This window comes from Pogona vitticeps, chromosome 1 (genome assembly GCF_051106095.1).
Source record: "Pogona vitticeps strain Pit_001003342236 chromosome 1, PviZW2.1, whole genome shotgun sequence".
In the NCBI taxonomy this organism is placed as follows: Eukaryota; Metazoa; Chordata; class Lepidosauria; order Squamata; family Agamidae; genus Pogona; species Pogona vitticeps.
This window is the reverse complement of record NC_135783.1, coordinates 70905385-70922681: the sequence shown is the minus strand read 5'-3', so window position 1 is coordinate 70922681 and position 17297 is coordinate 70905385. Positions and strand designations below refer to the sequence as shown.

At 40.4% G+C, this 17297-nt stretch overlaps 1 long non-coding RNA gene across 2 annotated transcripts in view; it reads right to left on the bottom strand.

The window, feature by feature from the left end:
• Positions 1–222: 222 nt before the first annotated feature.
• The window catches only part of LOC144585926 (uncharacterized), a 32275-nt gene continuing 15200 nt past the window's right edge, over positions 223–17297 (bottom strand). For both annotated transcript variants that reach the window (XR_013540553.1, XR_013540554.1), the window contains one exon: positions 223–6623. This is a non-coding gene — a long non-coding RNA (uncharacterized LOC144585926). The remainder of the gene's footprint in view (positions 6624–17297) is intronic.

Below are 17297 nucleotides of genomic sequence, written 5' to 3'. Positions count from 1 at the left end.
TTTTAAGTTAGTTTCACTTGGGTCCTGCCTCCAAATGCTCTCTAGCCTCCTCTTATTTTACTTCATCACCCATAACTGCTGGTTGTACCAAGCAACTGGATGTACTCAGCAAAGAAGGGGGCATTTAGGAGCGATCGTGTCAGCTACCCTGGTCGCGGCAGCATGCCGTCCATCCACCAGAGCTTCGACAGGAGAGGCAACTAACTCAGCTGGTAACCCCCACATTGCATCTTGGAAACCAACTGCATTGTCAAGGCAGAGAGCCTGTCAACATTTTTATAGATAATGGCAACTTTCCCTCCCCAGCCCTCCAGTCTACCTTGATGTTGGAATCCAACAGTTGGATGGCGTATCCGGGTGGACAGATTAGTAATAGTGCTATACCGCCCTTCGCAGCCAGCGAGATCTCAGTAATACATACCAGATCTGACGCTTTGTCCAGGATCAAGTCCTGAATAAGTTGAGCTTTATTCAAGGCAGATCTGGTGTTTAAGAACATTAAGGATAGAGTGGACAGTTGGCTGAGTGAGTTACCTCGATATTCTGGCCACTGGCAACAGAGCTAGAACGAGGGATAGCCTTCAAACATCCGGCACTCATTCTTTTATATTTAATTGCTACTGTGCCAGCACCATAGCTTCCTCTGCCCGTTACAGTCTCTGTGTTGTTCATTCCAACAGTGTTATATGCTGACAAGTCACTACTTACTTATGGCCACCTTAATAAGGTTTTCAAAATAGGAGAGATATTTAAAGAGTGGTTTTACTATTGCCCTCACCCGTACTTCCCATGGTTTTCTGTGTCCAAGCAGAGGTTTGAACCCAGGTCTCCTGAGTCATAAATCCAACACTCTGTCCACTATACCACACTGATTCTCACTCTGCCATACTACTTCCCATGGAAAGAAACACCTTACTAAGTATGGCCATGGTGGTTAGTTGGGGATCTTTGGGCACTGCTGCCCCAAAAGGCAGCTTTTCCAAACTTTGATCAACATCAGTGCTAAAGCTCTGTACTCACATATTTGTATCAATCCTCCCATTTTGGAGATCATATGAATTGGCCCTTATGTCTCAGGGAATTTGAAAGATTAAATTGTCTTGGAGTATTATGGACACTTTCCAATGTAGCTTATGATCTGTAAAAAAAAGAGCTTTAGCATTTGGCAACCTCTCAGTTCATCTCATATTAAACCATTGGAGCCGAACCAGCTCATGTGAGTGAATCATGTTCTCCTTTTCCCACGGCCAACACTTACTAAACACCTCATCTTTCCCCACCCCCACCCCACTTGCCTGCTCCAGGTTTCCCTTCAGCATCTCTTAGGTGCAATGTCGGCTTCCAAAAGCAATGAGCTGAACAAAAACCAGGAATCCTACCGGCATCCTGCCAGAAAGAATATGGGCTGAAGGCAAGAGGAATGCACCTATGCTTTTCAGCAAGTAAATGCCCCCAGAAGATACTATTTGCCTGTATTTTAAATGTGTACCAGAATTTCCAAATCACCAGGACACAGAGGAAAACAAATCTATGTTTCCTGCTTCTGAATTCATTCTAGTCCTTATTATGGCTTTCTCTCTCTCATGTTCCCCCCCCCCCAAAAAAAAGTCTCTCCTGTGTAGCAAGAAGAGCTAATGCCCACTCATTCCAAGAAATGGGTGTGTAAGACTTTCATTAATCCTAACTGTATTTCTCCTCTGCACTGTGAGAAATATCAGAGGGGATAGAAGCTACTTTCACATTTGTATTCCCTTAGAGCTAAGACTATGTTTCCTACCTTCCATCTATCATATAAAAGACAAATAAACATTTTTAGAAGATTCCCCATGCAGTTTTTTTATTTATTAATGAATCACCCAATCAATCAATATCATGTTTCTAGATCTCTATACAGAATATCTCTCTCTCTCTCTCTCTCTCTCTCTCTCTCTCTCTCTCTCTCTCTCTCTCTCTCAAAACACTTAGGAAAGCATGAATAACAGGGACACAGCTCAAAGGATGAGCACACACTTTGCAGACAGAAGGTCCTAAATTCAATCCAGGGCATTTTTAGTTAAAAAGGTATCAGGCAGCAGAACTGAGAAAGAGCTCATAAATGGATTTCCCAGGATGGGGGCAGGAAATCAACTTGCCTGAGCAGACAATACTGAGCTATAGAAAATGGTGGTTAGTGACAGAATAGAACAGATCTATACTATATATCCAAATCTGAAATAACTTCCATTCATTGTTAGATGGAGTAGATATCTTTTTCCATACCCTATGCCTATTGTCAAGTCAATTCTGGTTTGGGGAGATTCTTTCAAGGGCTTTCTAGATATAGAGTATTCAGAAGTGGTTTACAATTCTTTCTTATGGGGGCACTTTGTACTGTGCAGTTTGCCCAGGGCCACACAGGCTAGCTCTTCTCACTGGAGACACAATAGGAAATGGAACTGCCAACCCCTGGCCGTACAGATAACTCACTGAGTTATCCAGCTGTAGAGCCATAGTTTTAATAGCATATTAGGAAAAAAAATACCAGCTGCTACAAGTGTGTCCTTAATTTACAGGTTCACCTCCTAAAATTTGCTGGGCTAAATAATCAACTGACATTATTCATTAAACCTAGCTGCCTTTTCAAGTCTCAGTTTTCTTTCCCAGAGAAAATTCTGGAACAGATTATCAAGCAATCACTATGCAAATACCTAGAAAACAAAGCAGTAAGAACTAGAAGATGACACGGATTTCTCAAGAACAAATCCTGCCACACTAATTTGATCTCATTTTTTGATTGGGTAACCTCCCTGATAGACAGAGGGAATGCTGTACATATAGTATATCTTGACTTCAGCAAAGCTTTTGTCAAAGTACCCCATGGTATTCTAATTAGCAAACTAACTATGTCTGGGCTGGATAGAACAACTGTCAGGTGGATACACAGTTGTCTACAGAATCATACTCAGAGAGTAATTATTAATGGCTCCTTCATAAACTGGGAGGAGGTAAGGAGTGGGGTACTCCAGGTCTCAGTCCTGGGTCCAGTGCTCTTCAACATTTTTTATTAATGACCTGGATCAGAGGGTGCAGGGAATGCTAATCAAACTTGCAGATGACACAAAATTTGGTGGCATATCTAATACCCTGGAAGACAGAAATAAAATTTAAAATGATCTAGATAGGCTTGAGCGCTGGGGTGAAAACAAAATGAAATTCAACAGGGATAAGTGCAAAGTGCTGCATCTTTTTTTATATATTAAATTTTTTATTATAATTTCTAACATACCAAAAACCATAGAAACACCAAAAAAACACTTCCTAACAGTCAGAGCAATACAGCAATGGCACCAATTACTTCAATATGTGGGGAGTGCTCCAATTCTGGAGGCGTTCAAGAGAAATTTAATCAACCACCTGGCAGATATCCTTTGACTTGTATTCCTGCATTGAGCAGGGGCTTGAACTTGATCGCCTTATAGGCCCTTCCACCTTCATGATTCTATGACTCTTCTGATTTCTTGGTTGTAGTGTCCATTTTGGTAGAAGACAGAACCAAAGTTTAAAAAAAATATCTGTAGTCACATCCATATTTACTTTGGAGAAAAATCCACTGAACTAACTGGGACTTTTTCTTTATAATCATAAGCTAGAGTTGAGTTGTTAGGCTGTTTCTGTTCTGAATATATTAATATAGATTGCTGCTCTGTATTATTATTTGGGATTACATATCTGGACTAATATTATTAAACAGAATATGTTTGCTGAGCCATAAAGTGCAGCTACTAAAGCAGACAAGGTAAAATGGTATGACATGAGTTAGCATATGATCTCAGCATCTTAAATCAAAATTCCCTTGCATTGCAGTGATTCATGACCTCACTTTGTTGTGTTATTCTTAAATTTTGGTTGGTTGGATGGATCATTCATTTGTCTTTTTGATTTAAAGAATATAGCCATTTTGGGGAACTAGCAAACATTTAATAATGGCAGCAGTTGTACTAATCCTCCCACCCCAGGTTTCCCCACTTTTATATATATATATACAGTAAATCATGATATACAGTAAGATGTCCAGTTTGATCATGTAAAGTGCCGTTCCAATTGAAACGAATGGATACTGAGAATGCTCAGCAGCTTCACTCTCAAACTCTAGCCCTTTGAAAGCAGGATTGATGCTATTTGAAGTATCATTTGAGCACAAGAAGCTTATTTCTATTCCATTCCAATAACTAGAGCAGATAGGGAATGGAAAGCAAAGAAAAGATGTGTACCTGAAGCAAGTGCCTGGCACTGAGATGTCTTACTTTGCAGACAATTACTTCAGGAGAGTCAAGAGGGATGTCTCAGCCCTCAAGTACAGAGTCTTGCAGACTCTGCTCTTTTTACAGATGATTCTTGAGGCATTTCTTGAAATTAATCAAAACATGGCATTTTCCTTTCTTGTAGAGTGAGATAGAGGAGAGCGACCACATTTATTTAAATACATGTCAGACTCTATTGAGAACTGAGGTAGCAACTTAAACCACTAGGATTCCATCATTATGTGAACAGCCATTCTTCCTGGTGAACAAGTGAAGTACTGCCAGACAGACAATACTTTTCTCTCAATCTTCATCCCTTGAGGTAAAATTCAAAGCTTAAGCCTAACTTCAGAGGCACAACATTCTTTTGTGATGCTTCTGCATATATGGCACAGACAGTCAGTCTCTGTAATAATACTGCTAGACATCATCTAGCAGTAAAGATTTCATGGATACAGTGTGTGTGTACTCAGACAATATGAGGGAGACTGGGGGTGGCAGAATACCTTCCTAAAAGATACTCCACACAGTCAGACAAAGGCACAAAGGAGGAAAAGTCATAGATATGATGGTAGTCAATAGCAAAGGGGTGGGAAATGGTGAGGTGGGGAAGGGGGCAGGCAGAGGTGAATGCACAGCTTTGGATTCTGAGCTCCCTGGGTGCCTCCTGAACAGCAAGAGGCTCCTTCTGTTTTATCTTAAGTAACTACCCTTATTAAGTTGAAAACAGCCCTGAAAACAGACACCAGCTAGGGGGTGGTGAATGGAAAAGGTGGACCCCATTTTCAACCTCATTAGGGTCTGACATTTTGTGATATGTCAGAAGTCACTGCAATTTCAATCCAAATTTTCCTGACTGTGTAGTTCTAGCCTTAATCTCTTGTTGCTGTCACTGCTCCATCACCACCATCAACAACAGTGGATGAGACAACTTTTCAACTTTAGAGTTTGCTTTTGTAGGAAGCATCATTGTGGGTTTTACAAGGGATTCTTGTCCTTTTTTAATTAAAAAAACCCTATAAACTACATAAATCCAAACTAACACTTTTGTTCCTCATAATTACCATTTAAAAATACTGTTGCATTACACAAATCTTGACAGCATTTTAAAAAGCAGAGACATCACATTGTCAACAAAAGTCCGAATAGTCAAAGCTATGGTTTTTCCTGTTGTGATGTACGGAAGTGAGAGCTGGACCATAAAGAAAACAGACCACCGAAGAATTGATGCCTTTGAATTGTGGTGCTGGAGGAGGCTCTTGAGAATCCCCTGGACTGCAAGGAGAACAAACCTATCAGTTCTAAAGGAAATCAACCCTGAGTGCTCACTGGAAGGACAGATCCTGAAGCTGAGGCTTCAGTACTTTGGCCATCTCATGAGAAGAAAAGAGTCCTTGGAAAAAAACCTTGATGTTAGGAAGGTGTGACGGCAAGAGGAGAAGGGGACGACCGAGGATGAGATGGCTGGACAGTGTCTGCGAAGCAACCAACATGAATTTGACACAACTCTGGGAGGCAGTGGAAGATAGGAGGGCCTGGCGTGCTCTGGTCCATGGGGTCACGAAGAGTCGGACACGACTAAACGACTAAACACACACACAGCACATTGTGGCTATAGATATTTAACAAGCATTCTTTAGTTACTTCCTACTTTTTCTGAAAGGATAATTAACCATGCACCTACTAAATAAAAGGATCTCAGGAACAACCATCCACTCAATTTGTAAACAAATTAGTTTTTTATATAGATATTCAACTGGTGTCCATTATACTGACAGACCCTTCAGTGTGGTGAAAGAGGTCACCATTTTTAACAGTGGCATCTAAATACACCTCAGAGTTTCCTGGAAAATATGGAATGGGAGCTTCTTCAATTCATTTCCCAGGAAAAAAATTGTTTACATCCAAATACATCTGAAACAAAACAGAAAATGCTGAGATAGGTGAAATGGCAGAGAAGAGGTCCTCAACAGTTTGGAATGGCCCTGGATCCATTAGGACGTCTCTACCACTGTAGTTAACATTATAAGTAATGTCCTCTTCTTTCCTTTATTGCCTGCCATTCCATTTTCCTTCCCCCTTTCCACCATTCATTGTCACACAAGCCACTTTGGAAGTTTACTAGTACAAAGTGAAGCATATCTATTCTTAAACTGCAGCATATAGAACAGATGTCTAAATTCCAGAAAGATGCAGGCATAATGAGGTTACGTATTCCACCCAACATCATCCCTCCATGCATCATTCATCCTTCCTCTCTGTGCATCAGATTCTTAACCTTCATTATTGTCGTGTAACAGTATAGAGGCAAATGACTTGTATCCCAAAGGTTTTTCCATGCTCCTGTGGATGGATAACAAAAACAAAAATCAAAGTATTTTGATATAGGAAAGACTAACAGATGTATTAAACTATGAGCTTTTGTAGATTATAATCACTGCCTTAGATGCATGAATTATAATGTTGGTTTATAAACACAATGGACATAGTTGTGGAGGTGGGGACTAACTGGGATAGCATTGTTATCACAGGTAATGAAATGTCTAAGTGTTGATTACATAAGTGTTCTGGTAATAGCTACATTCAGGCTGTTTGTTGTCTTTGAAGTGTCAAAGGAATGCCTTTTGCTTTCAGGAAAAAGTTGCACCAAGGTCCAGGCTCTGCCAAAGAAAACAACTTTTAAATTAGACCTCTCTATCATGAAAATCTCTACCCAGTCTCTATTTAAGCCTCAAGAGCAGTGGTTCCCTACCTTGGATCCCCAGATGTTCCTGGACTAAAACTCCCAGAAGCCTTCACTACTACCTTTACTGGCCAGGATCTCTGGGAATGTTAGTCCAAGGACATCTGGGGACCTAAGGTTGGGAACCACTGTTTCGATTCATACTGTAATTTATGTCATTTTATTATAAATAAATAAACCCTAATGAAATTTCATCATTTTAAACACAATATATGATTGGCATCAAAAAAAAAAGCTAAAGTTTCATCTGATAGCTGATTTTAGTGTTTGGAAATACAAATTGATTAATACTTAAATACAGTCTTCAGAAATCAGTGAAAGAGAAATATAGTGGTTGTGGTTTAAATATTTTTTTAAAAGTGTTGGATTATTAAATACCTTCCTTTGTTAGCAATCCTTCTAAATGTTAGACTCTTATCATTATTGCCTCTTTCCAGAAGGAAGATGAATCTCAGTCTTAAAACCAAATGGAAATCAAACTGTGTTAGAAAATCTTCATTGGGTTGTTTTATCCTGACAGCTTAAGTCAATAAGAACAAAGAACTCAGCAAGTAATCTCCTCTCCTCTACGCCACCACAGCTCCCATAACATACCATTGGGCTGCAGCAGGAATCAGCAGTTGAACTATATGATTCTGGTCTCTTACTAGTCCCTTGGACCAAGGTGGCTATTTCCAGACTTAGAGCATTTTCTCACCTGGCCCCAAAATTATGGAATTCCCTTTTGCAATACCTTCACGTGGAACCAGAGTTGGACAAATTCAAATGAGACTTAAAAACCTACTTGTTCAACCTGGAACCATAGGGGTTGACCATGGAAAGAAACAATTATCAGTATAGAATTACAGTACTGTACTTTAATTATTATGTTGTTATTACTATTTTGATTGTTTATTGCCTTATTGAATAATAATTGCTTACTGTACATTTTTATCATTGTAATTATGTTACGGTTATATTTTAATTGTTTTTGACTATTGGAATGCACTCTGGTATAGAGTGCAATATAAATTGTTGAAGTTGTTGTTGATGTTGTTACATAGTTCTTTTCCACCACTGAGAGAGTTCACACTCCTGTAACTATAAGTGCCTAGAAATTACTATTACACCAGAGAGGGGGTGACATTTCACCTTATTAACCTATAACTGTAATATAATTTTACTTTTATTATAGGGAAAGGAATTAATTGCCAATAATTTACAACTAGTTATTTCCAATTACTTGTCCATAAACTTCCCATTGCTGTGGAGCCTTGATGAGGTTCCTACTATGGGGGAGCAAGAAACAGGTTCATTATTTCTTAAGGCTTATCCTTCTACACCTAGCCACTGTAACTGTAATAAACTAGATCAAGCACTTATCCAGTCATGCAGTGCTTTAAATCCTTAGACACTTGATTATTTTGTGTACTGCTGTTGTTCATTAACAGTTACGCTTTTGCAGAAAAGTTGTGTGGAATTTGGGGTTTTCTCTTAAAACCAGCATCACTTTTATTTGATTCTTTTTGCCTAGGAACAAAATATCAGTTATAACAACACTCAGATAAAGACTGTCTTTGGTTTGTATAAAATCTTTCTAAAACAGTTACACCAGCTCCTAGATGTAGGAGGGTGGGTGGGTGGCTTGAGTGACACATTAAGTGAGAAACCTTCCCCCTCTTTCAGAGAGACATGAAGAAGTCAGCAACGCATCGTTTGGAAAAGTGACAGACAGATCATGTTGCACTATTTCTGATGAAAGGGTGAACTAAAGCTGTCAAAGCTCTGAATTCAGAACTGTACTGCCATGGATGATAAGGTGAACAGGACTTTGCTAACTTCTCCAAATACTATCACTCCTTTAATTTCAGGTTGGCTATTGGAAAAAAAAGAATTCAAAAGCACACACTTGCCTTTCAACTCTGACTGTCCAATCAAATTAGGTCTAACAACAAAGTGCTAAGGAAGTACATCCTTCATCTTTATTTAGTACTGAAAATTTGCCCCTCCTCCAGCCCAGCTCTAAAGGTCTCCCAATTATCTGCTTTTCCTGACAGATGAAAAAGTAAAGTCTCCGAGTTGTCAGAGATCCATAGTCTGAGGACACGCCACTGTGACACAGCCATGACATTAAAACAGATGGAAAACTTCTCAGGAACAAAATGTGCACACAAAATGGGCTCTGTCTTTGAAGTGTATATTCATGGTGGGTGCTTTCATGTCTTTTGAAAAACCCTACCTCAAATCTGACCTACTTAAGCAACATTCTTATTTATGTCTCAGGCTGTGAGGAGCTGTATATTTAGCAAATGAGGAGAAATAGTCTTCCTGTCGTGTTTATAGATTGGAGCAAACGCTCACTGTTTAATTCTTCAACAGATTTTTGTCTCTACAAAAGTGGATACAATTTAAATACTGCTTTTGTAGAGACAACAACAGAAAGCCCACAACGAATTCTGGAAAAGCAAGGGTAAGCCAAAGCACAAGTTAATATTGTACAATATTATAAGTTTATTTACAGATGTTGAAAATGAAGGGGGAGAGTTGACTGAAATACTGTAATAGCTAACATCCTCATTTAAATGATTAAAGAGATGCCACTGTGCTAAGAGAGAAAGGAGAGCAATGGCAAGGCTCCTTACATAATGGAGTACAATTACTGTGCCACATTTGACAGCATTGTGCTGATGGTGCAATGAAGCCTGCCCAGATTGTTCTTTCCTCAAAGATTGCTCTCTCAGAATTACTTGGCATAATCGCTGGCTATGCTGGTTAGGGGAATCTGGGAGTTGTTGTCTGTGTCTTCCTTGTGTGAGTGGATCAGCCCACCACTAGCAAGTACAGTAGATGCAAGGAAGAAACAAACATCAATTTCTGCTAGAATTATGGTTCCCACATCATCGACACAATACACTGAAGGAGAGAGGTTGCACAGGGCAGAGAAATGACATCCAGGCCTCTGTTATACAAGGTTAGCTTGTAGCTTTTGGGATCTGTTGAAACTGAGGCTGCCATGCTTTGGGCACATCATGAGAAGCCAAGATTCTCTGGAAAAGACAATACTGCTGGGAAAGGTTGAAGGCAGCAGGAAAGGGATAAAAACTAATACAAGATGGATTGGCTCCCTGAAGGAAGCCACAGGCTTGAGCTGAATTGGCTTTTTGTGGACTGGACATTTTGGGGATTGCTCATTCATTGGGTCATCATAAGTCTTCTTGAAAGACTAAGATAACCTCTTTCAGGGTTTCACATACTTTTTACCCACAGGATCTCCATGAGAGAGCTGGAAATGACAGAGATGTCCTAGTCACAAAACAATCATTCAAGAGCAGAGTCAGTTACGGAATGGTGGCAGATGAAGGCAGAGTTTGGCAGCATCAATTAGTGATATCTTTATATTGATATCTCTTTAGTGATATCATATTGAGATATCATATTTCTCATAATTAGTGATATCCTTATATTGACATCTCATAATCCTTCGGCAATGGCAATATACTTTGCCATGGCTATTTCCTTATAGCATATTTTTATTTACTACAAATGATTAAAAAAATTCACAAATATGTGGAAAAAAATAGCTAGTGAAAAACTGTTCATTCCAGTGAGGGGTTTTAAAAGCACACGTAATGTTTTCAGGGAACTAGATACAATGTGTGTCTGAGGATGTCTTACTGCCAAGATGCAGCTGTTTCTGGACTGGAACACAACAGCTGCTAAAGCTTATCAGCCAAATCTACACCACTGAGTTAAGAAATGAGTCTTTCACCCAAAATCAGAAGCAAGGGAATTTTTAATCAATAGAATGCAGAGAACTAGGCTGAAACCCTGCCAGAACATGGGGTTATAGCCACCACTACCTTGTTGCCAATAGTTCTCAGGGACATCTAATGAAGACTAAGGGGATATTATAGGAATTTTAATTTTCACGATCAGCTCAAAACACCATTTTGGGACTTCTTTTTTTTCCCCTTTCTTTTTTTTGGTAGAGAAAAATTATATGTACTGAATCAGCTTCAATTGCCAAGATTCTCACTGTTCAAACTGTCTCATCTAAAAGGGCACTAAACTAACCATTTTCCAAGTTTTGCCTATGTCAGACAGAGTGCTGTCCTCTGAAGATGCCGGGCACAGAAACTGGCAAAACGTTAGGAAGCACAACCTTCAGAACACGGCCGAAGAGCCCGAAAAACCCACAACAACCATTAGATCCCGGCCGTGAAAGCCTTCGCGACTACATTGGACCATTCCAATCTCAAAAAAAATTCCACATTATTTGTCAATGTAGTTGCTCCTCAAGTTTGAGAAGTCCTGACCCAGAATTTTCCCCTTTAAAAAAAAAGATGAGCTTGCAAGCAATGTGATCCTAAAAGCAACAAAAAGGCATTCTTCAAGTATGTGCGTAGCAAAAGACAAAGAAAAGAAACAGTGGCTCAACTACTCAATGGAGATGGAAAAATGATAACAGACAACAAAGAAAAGGCTCAATTCCTATTTTAGCTTAGTCTTTTCCCAAAGGACAGACTATGACCCTCCAGACAGATGGAAAGTGCAAGTGGAGGGGACAGGATTGCAGTTCAAATATGCAGGGCCGGATGAACTGCATCCAAGAGTACTGAAGGGACTGACTAAATAATTATCAGAACCACTGTCCATTATTTTCTTGAAATCATGGGAAATGGGTGATGTACCAGATGGTAGGAGGAGGGCAAATGTTATCCTTACCTTCAAAAGAGGCAAAGAGAGAGAGAGAGAGAGAAGCCTAGGAACTACATACCAGTCAGCCTGACATCAATCAATCTCAAGAACATGTTTTGCCAGACTAATCTGATCTCATTTTTTAATTGGGTAACCTCCCTGTTAGACAGAGGGAATGCTGTACATATAGTATATCTTGATTTCAGCAAAACTTTTGAAAAAGTGCCCCATGATATCCTGATTAGCGAACTAAGTAGGTCTGTGCTAGATAGAACAACTGTCAGGCATATACACAGTTGACTACAGAATCGTACGGAGAGGGTGATGATTAATGGCTCCTTCTCAAACTGGGAGGAGGTAAGAAGCGAGGAACCCCATGTCTCAGTCCTGTGCTCAATGCTCTTCAACATTTTTATTAATGACCTGGATCATGGGGTGCAGGGATTCTAATCAAATTTGCATATGACACAAAATTGGGTGGAATAGCTAATACCCTGGAAGACAGAAACAAAATTCAAAACACACAGTTACAAGATGGGATACCTGGCTCTGCAATACTATGAGCGGAAAGGATTTTAGAATCATCGTAGACCAAAAGTTTAATATGAGCCAACAGTGTGATGAGGCGACAAAAAAAGGCAAATGCTATTTTAGGCTGCATTAGTGGAAGTAAAGCCTCCAAATCCCATGAGGTTCCCCTCTATTGGCACTGGTTAGGCCTCATCTTGAGCATTGTATCCAGTTCTGAACACTGCAGTTCAAGAAGGATGCTGACAAATTGAAACAAATTTGGAGGAGGGCAACAAGGATGATCAGGGGGCTGGAAACCAAGTCTGATGAGGAAAGACTGAAAGAACTAAGCATGTTTAGCCTTGAGAAAAGAAGACTGAGGGGAGATATGACACCACTTTTCAAATACTTGAAAGGTTGTCATACAGACGAGGGGCAGGATCTGTTCTCAGTCAACCCAGAGTGAAGGAGAGGCAAGTTACAGGAAGCCAGATTTTGGTTGAATATCAGGAAAAACTTCCTAACAGTCAGAGCAGTACAGCAATGGCACCAATTACCTCAGTATGTGGGAGTGCTCCAATTCTGGAGGCATTCAAAAGAAATGTAGGCAACCACCTGGCAGATATCCTTTGACTTCTATTCCTGCATTGAACAGGGGCTTGAACTTGATCGCCTTATAGGCCCTTCCACCTTCATGATTCTATGAGTCTATGATCCCTCTCCAAGACCATGGAGAAGATTACCAGTTGTAAAAGAAAGCAGGGAACAAGTATAGTTCAGTGGTTAAGTTATTGGGACTTGAAAGACTGAGATTCTAGTTCCCACTGAGCCATAAAACTGTCTTTGTGATCTGGGCCCCATTTTCTCTCTCTTTCTTTCTCTCTCTCTCAGTCTGACCCATAAAAGCAGGCTAATGTGAGGTTAACATAGAGGAAGCTGTGTATGCCACTTTTTGCTCCTTAGAGCAAAACATGGGATAAAATGCAACAAACGAGCAAACAAAAAAGGTGGCTTAGCTGCACAAATATTCTCGCCTGACACAATGCAGCTTTCAGTGTTTGTGACTCAAAATTGTGAAAAGTTGATACAATATCTAGACTGCTTTAATAACAAAACTAATTTTCTTTAAGTATGCAGAGCACACATTCTAAACAACTGGAAAGTGGAGGCTGACTAACAGAAGAAGCAGGACCGCCGAGACAGGGGCAGGAGGCCACTGATCTCAAACTGTCACGTTAGAGGGTTTGGGACAAAAAAAATGTGAAATGCAACTCAGCAGGTGAGAGGAGCCCTGCAGCAGCTCCTGAACAGGCCTCCTACTGGCCACTGCAATGTACCCAACTCCAGTGACAAGCACACAGCATGCCGCTCAGTAACCTTTCTTTCTTTATTCATGTCAAAGCATTGCACAGTTTAAAACTATAGACAATATATAAATAAAATTCAAATGTTTCATAATATTAAAATGGTTAGACTGTTTTTGAAATGGGCTGCTTCAATAGCATTATCTCAGTCATTCACTAGATTTTCTTTTGTACACATGGTAGGGCATAAATTGCATGCACATAAATGCATGCAATGGAGGTTCTCCACAGTCACAGAAAATTTGTCCAGTATCGAAGTAGCCCTGTTTGACTTGATTATTCATTGGTCTTCATACTCTGCTTTGAAGTCTATAATGTGACTCCCAGATGGTCCAACCAGAATCTTGTGCTGGTGAGAGACACTCTTCAGCATTCATCCATTTGGCAAGATGTGTTGTTGTTTTTTGTTCTCCATTGGTTTAGTCTAGCCTCTTCTGGTTTAATATCTAAATCCTGAGAGGTGTACAGAAACTTTTTCTTCAGTTTTAGCCATCATTTAGGGGGTTGATGATCATGAAGTAGATGGGTTTGGTGCTGTGCTACTTTACTTAGTTCATTATTTGATTGCACTTCTCAATGTACTTCCAGAGGGGCAGTGCCAGGCAAATAACAGACTTTTTCAATATGGGGTAGGTTTCAGGCAACCGGTAATAATCCTGCATGATTCATTAAGAACTACATCCACTTGTGTGGCATGTGCTGATTTCTACCTGCACATTACCATATTCTGCTGTGGAGTGGCACAGGGACAATGCTGTTGCTCTTACTGTTTGTGGGAGTACACCCCAATCTGACCCAGCTAGTTTCCTAAGGAAGTTATTTCTGGCAGCAACTTTCTGTTTCTCAGCTAGAGAGTATTCTTTGTAGGCCAGGGTTCACTCCAGAGTGACACGTTCCAATATCTTGCCTTCCCAGCTAACTCAGAGCTTCCTCTCTGCTTCTTTGTTCTTTAAGTGGAAGGCACAGACCCGTGTTTTTAAAGAGTTTGGTTTCAACTGGTTGTTTTTCTGTTATAAAGAAAGATCTAATGCAGAGGTTAGCTGTTGCTTGATGGCCTCAAAGGTTTCCCTCTGGACTGTCAGACAAGACTATCAGCATAGATGAAACTGCTAGAGTATGGGAACATTGGTTGATCATTTGTGTAAATGTTAAAAAGTAATGGTGCCAGGACAGTACCCTGTGGGAAAGCATTCCTTTCATTTCTCCAGTGACTGTGTCTCCCTTGAAATTCAACAAAGAATCTTTGGTTTTGAAGTAGAATGGCAACCATTTTTGTTAGTCCATGATCTTTAGTAAAGAGACAGAACTTTTGAGTAGCAGTTGATGGTGGACAGTACCATCTACTCCTGTAAGGTCGACAAATGCTGCTCCAATTATTTTACATGTTTCAAAGCCATCTTCTGTATGCTGGGTTAGATTTAAGATTTCAGCCATACAGCTCTTGCCAGGTCTAAAGCCTGCCTGTTGTAGAACTAGAAGAGGTTCAGGGGGTAAATGTTTTAATATCACTTGTTTAAACATTTTTGTATGAGTGGCATAGTAGGAAGATTAGCTTGTAGCTTTTGGGATCTGATGGTTCTTCGCTTGGTTCCAGTATAACAATTACTTTCATCTTCTGCCATATTTTTGGAATCTGTTTGCTGTTCAACAATTATTAATGAGTTAAAGGAGCCATTCCTTTGTGTTTTGCCCAAAGTGTTTAATTTACATGGTCCAGAGATATTATCAAGTCCCATCACTTTGCCATTCCTACATCTTATTTAGCTTCCTGTAGTTCCGCCTAAATATGAAGGCAGTAGAAAGTTCTTTGGATTCACTCTGCATATCCTTTTGATGTTTTATTTTTATCATGCATTGATTGGTCTTCCCTTCCAACAACAGTTGGTGTGCTGTTTGGTTTAGGGTTAAATGTGGACACATTGTTTTGTTTTTGGACTACAAAAAAAGGAGGAGTGAGTAAACCATCAAACTGGACCACTAAATTATCAAAAACAGATGACCTTTCACTTCTGGCAGGATGCTACTTCAGGAAAGGCAATGCAGAGTTCAGTGGTGAAGATGAGGAACAGAAAAGGTCTGGAAATCATCTTGGCAAAATGTTGAGACTTCAGGATCTGTAATTAAAATTCCAGAGACGGAAACTGCAAAACTGGAAAAATCAGCTAAATATATGCTGGCATCAGTTTTCACCTAAGGGGTTACTGAGTCAATTGTTTTTCTAGACAAAGTGATGCTAGTCACTCAATACTGTTACAGTCCTCAGAATCTTATGGGAGATGTGATGTGGTAGAGAGTGCCACCATTGTTACACCTTGCTGTCTGGTGCCAGGAAGAGGCAAGGAGGGAAGACCTGTTCTTGTGTAGTCCTGAAAGTCTGACAACAATTGACACTGTCAGAGCAGTGGCTCACCCAGCAATACAATGTGTCACCGACGTGGCCAACCTGTGTGCATGGGCAGGAAGATCGTTTGGAACTGATGCTCTGAAGATGGAAAAGGAAATCACCATAGGAATAAGGCAATGACAAACCCTGGTGGTTTTTCCTATTGAAAATGGGATTTGTAGTAGCAGCATGAATGCCTTTAATGCCTCTCTGTTGCTCAAGGAAAGATCAGTAACCTATTAGTTTACTCACCACAATCTGTAGACTTGACAAAGCTCCAGAGGTTAGTAGAAGAATTAAAGAAAATTAAATGTAGCAAAAAAAATGGAGATCTCTCTGTCAGCGTGCATGGCTGAGGAAAATGGTGGACATAGCACAGAGATGCTTAGGAAGCATCCCTGCTCTCAGGTATCGTGGTTTCAAGAGTACTAAAACAGCCCAGAGACAAAAGACAATAACATCAGGCGAAGCAAGAGGAGGGGGCTTCTTAACCCAGGAACAGAGGACCAACAGGAAGAGAGCGAGTGAAAGATTCCTTCCTCCCACATAACCATGTGTTACATCTGCATGCAGGATTGTAAACATTCCCAACATTGCTCTCAGGGGAAGGAGTGCTGGGCAAGGTTTAAGATGGAGGGCAGTAAGGAGGACAGCCCTCAGCTGTGACACAAAATGTCCTGGCTAGCAGAAGTGTGAGCATCACTAAATCAGAAGTGGCAAGGAGGTGTCTTGGAAGTTCAAGAACCCCATGGTTGGGGAAAGTGTGAGATCATTGAAAGGTGGTGCCAGGACCTGAGGAAGAGTCTCGGGTGACTGCTGGGTACAAGCAATCAAGTCTATCCACCTGAGACAGAGGGCCCAGCCAGGCAACAGAAGGAGAATGGACAGGGCAACTCATGGGGGGGGGGGTACATCTTCCTATAACCTACAACCACTCCTGTCTTACTCTACTACTTCTGCCACTACAAATCACCAATTTGGTCTTGATTTTGCCACAACTGAACCAACCTCCAGCCTAGCTTTGACCTGGCCACTATTTACTAGCAGTCCAGTCCAGAGCACACTGCTATTTACCATCATGTTCAGCCAGAGATGGGCTGAAAAATACCAAAAAAATGCAAAAAGCAAGTGCTTCTATCTCTGACCCAATTGTAGTGAACTGCAATCCACCCCAACCTATCTGTGTAAATGACATGCACAAACACATTCCTGCAAGGTACAAATTGTGAAACAACTGTGTTGATCACTTATCACACCCTAGAATGAACTGTTCTGTTTGTGATGTCCCTCATATACAAGTAAGTTTCTATCTTATTTTCCCCAGTTTTGTACAGCTAATG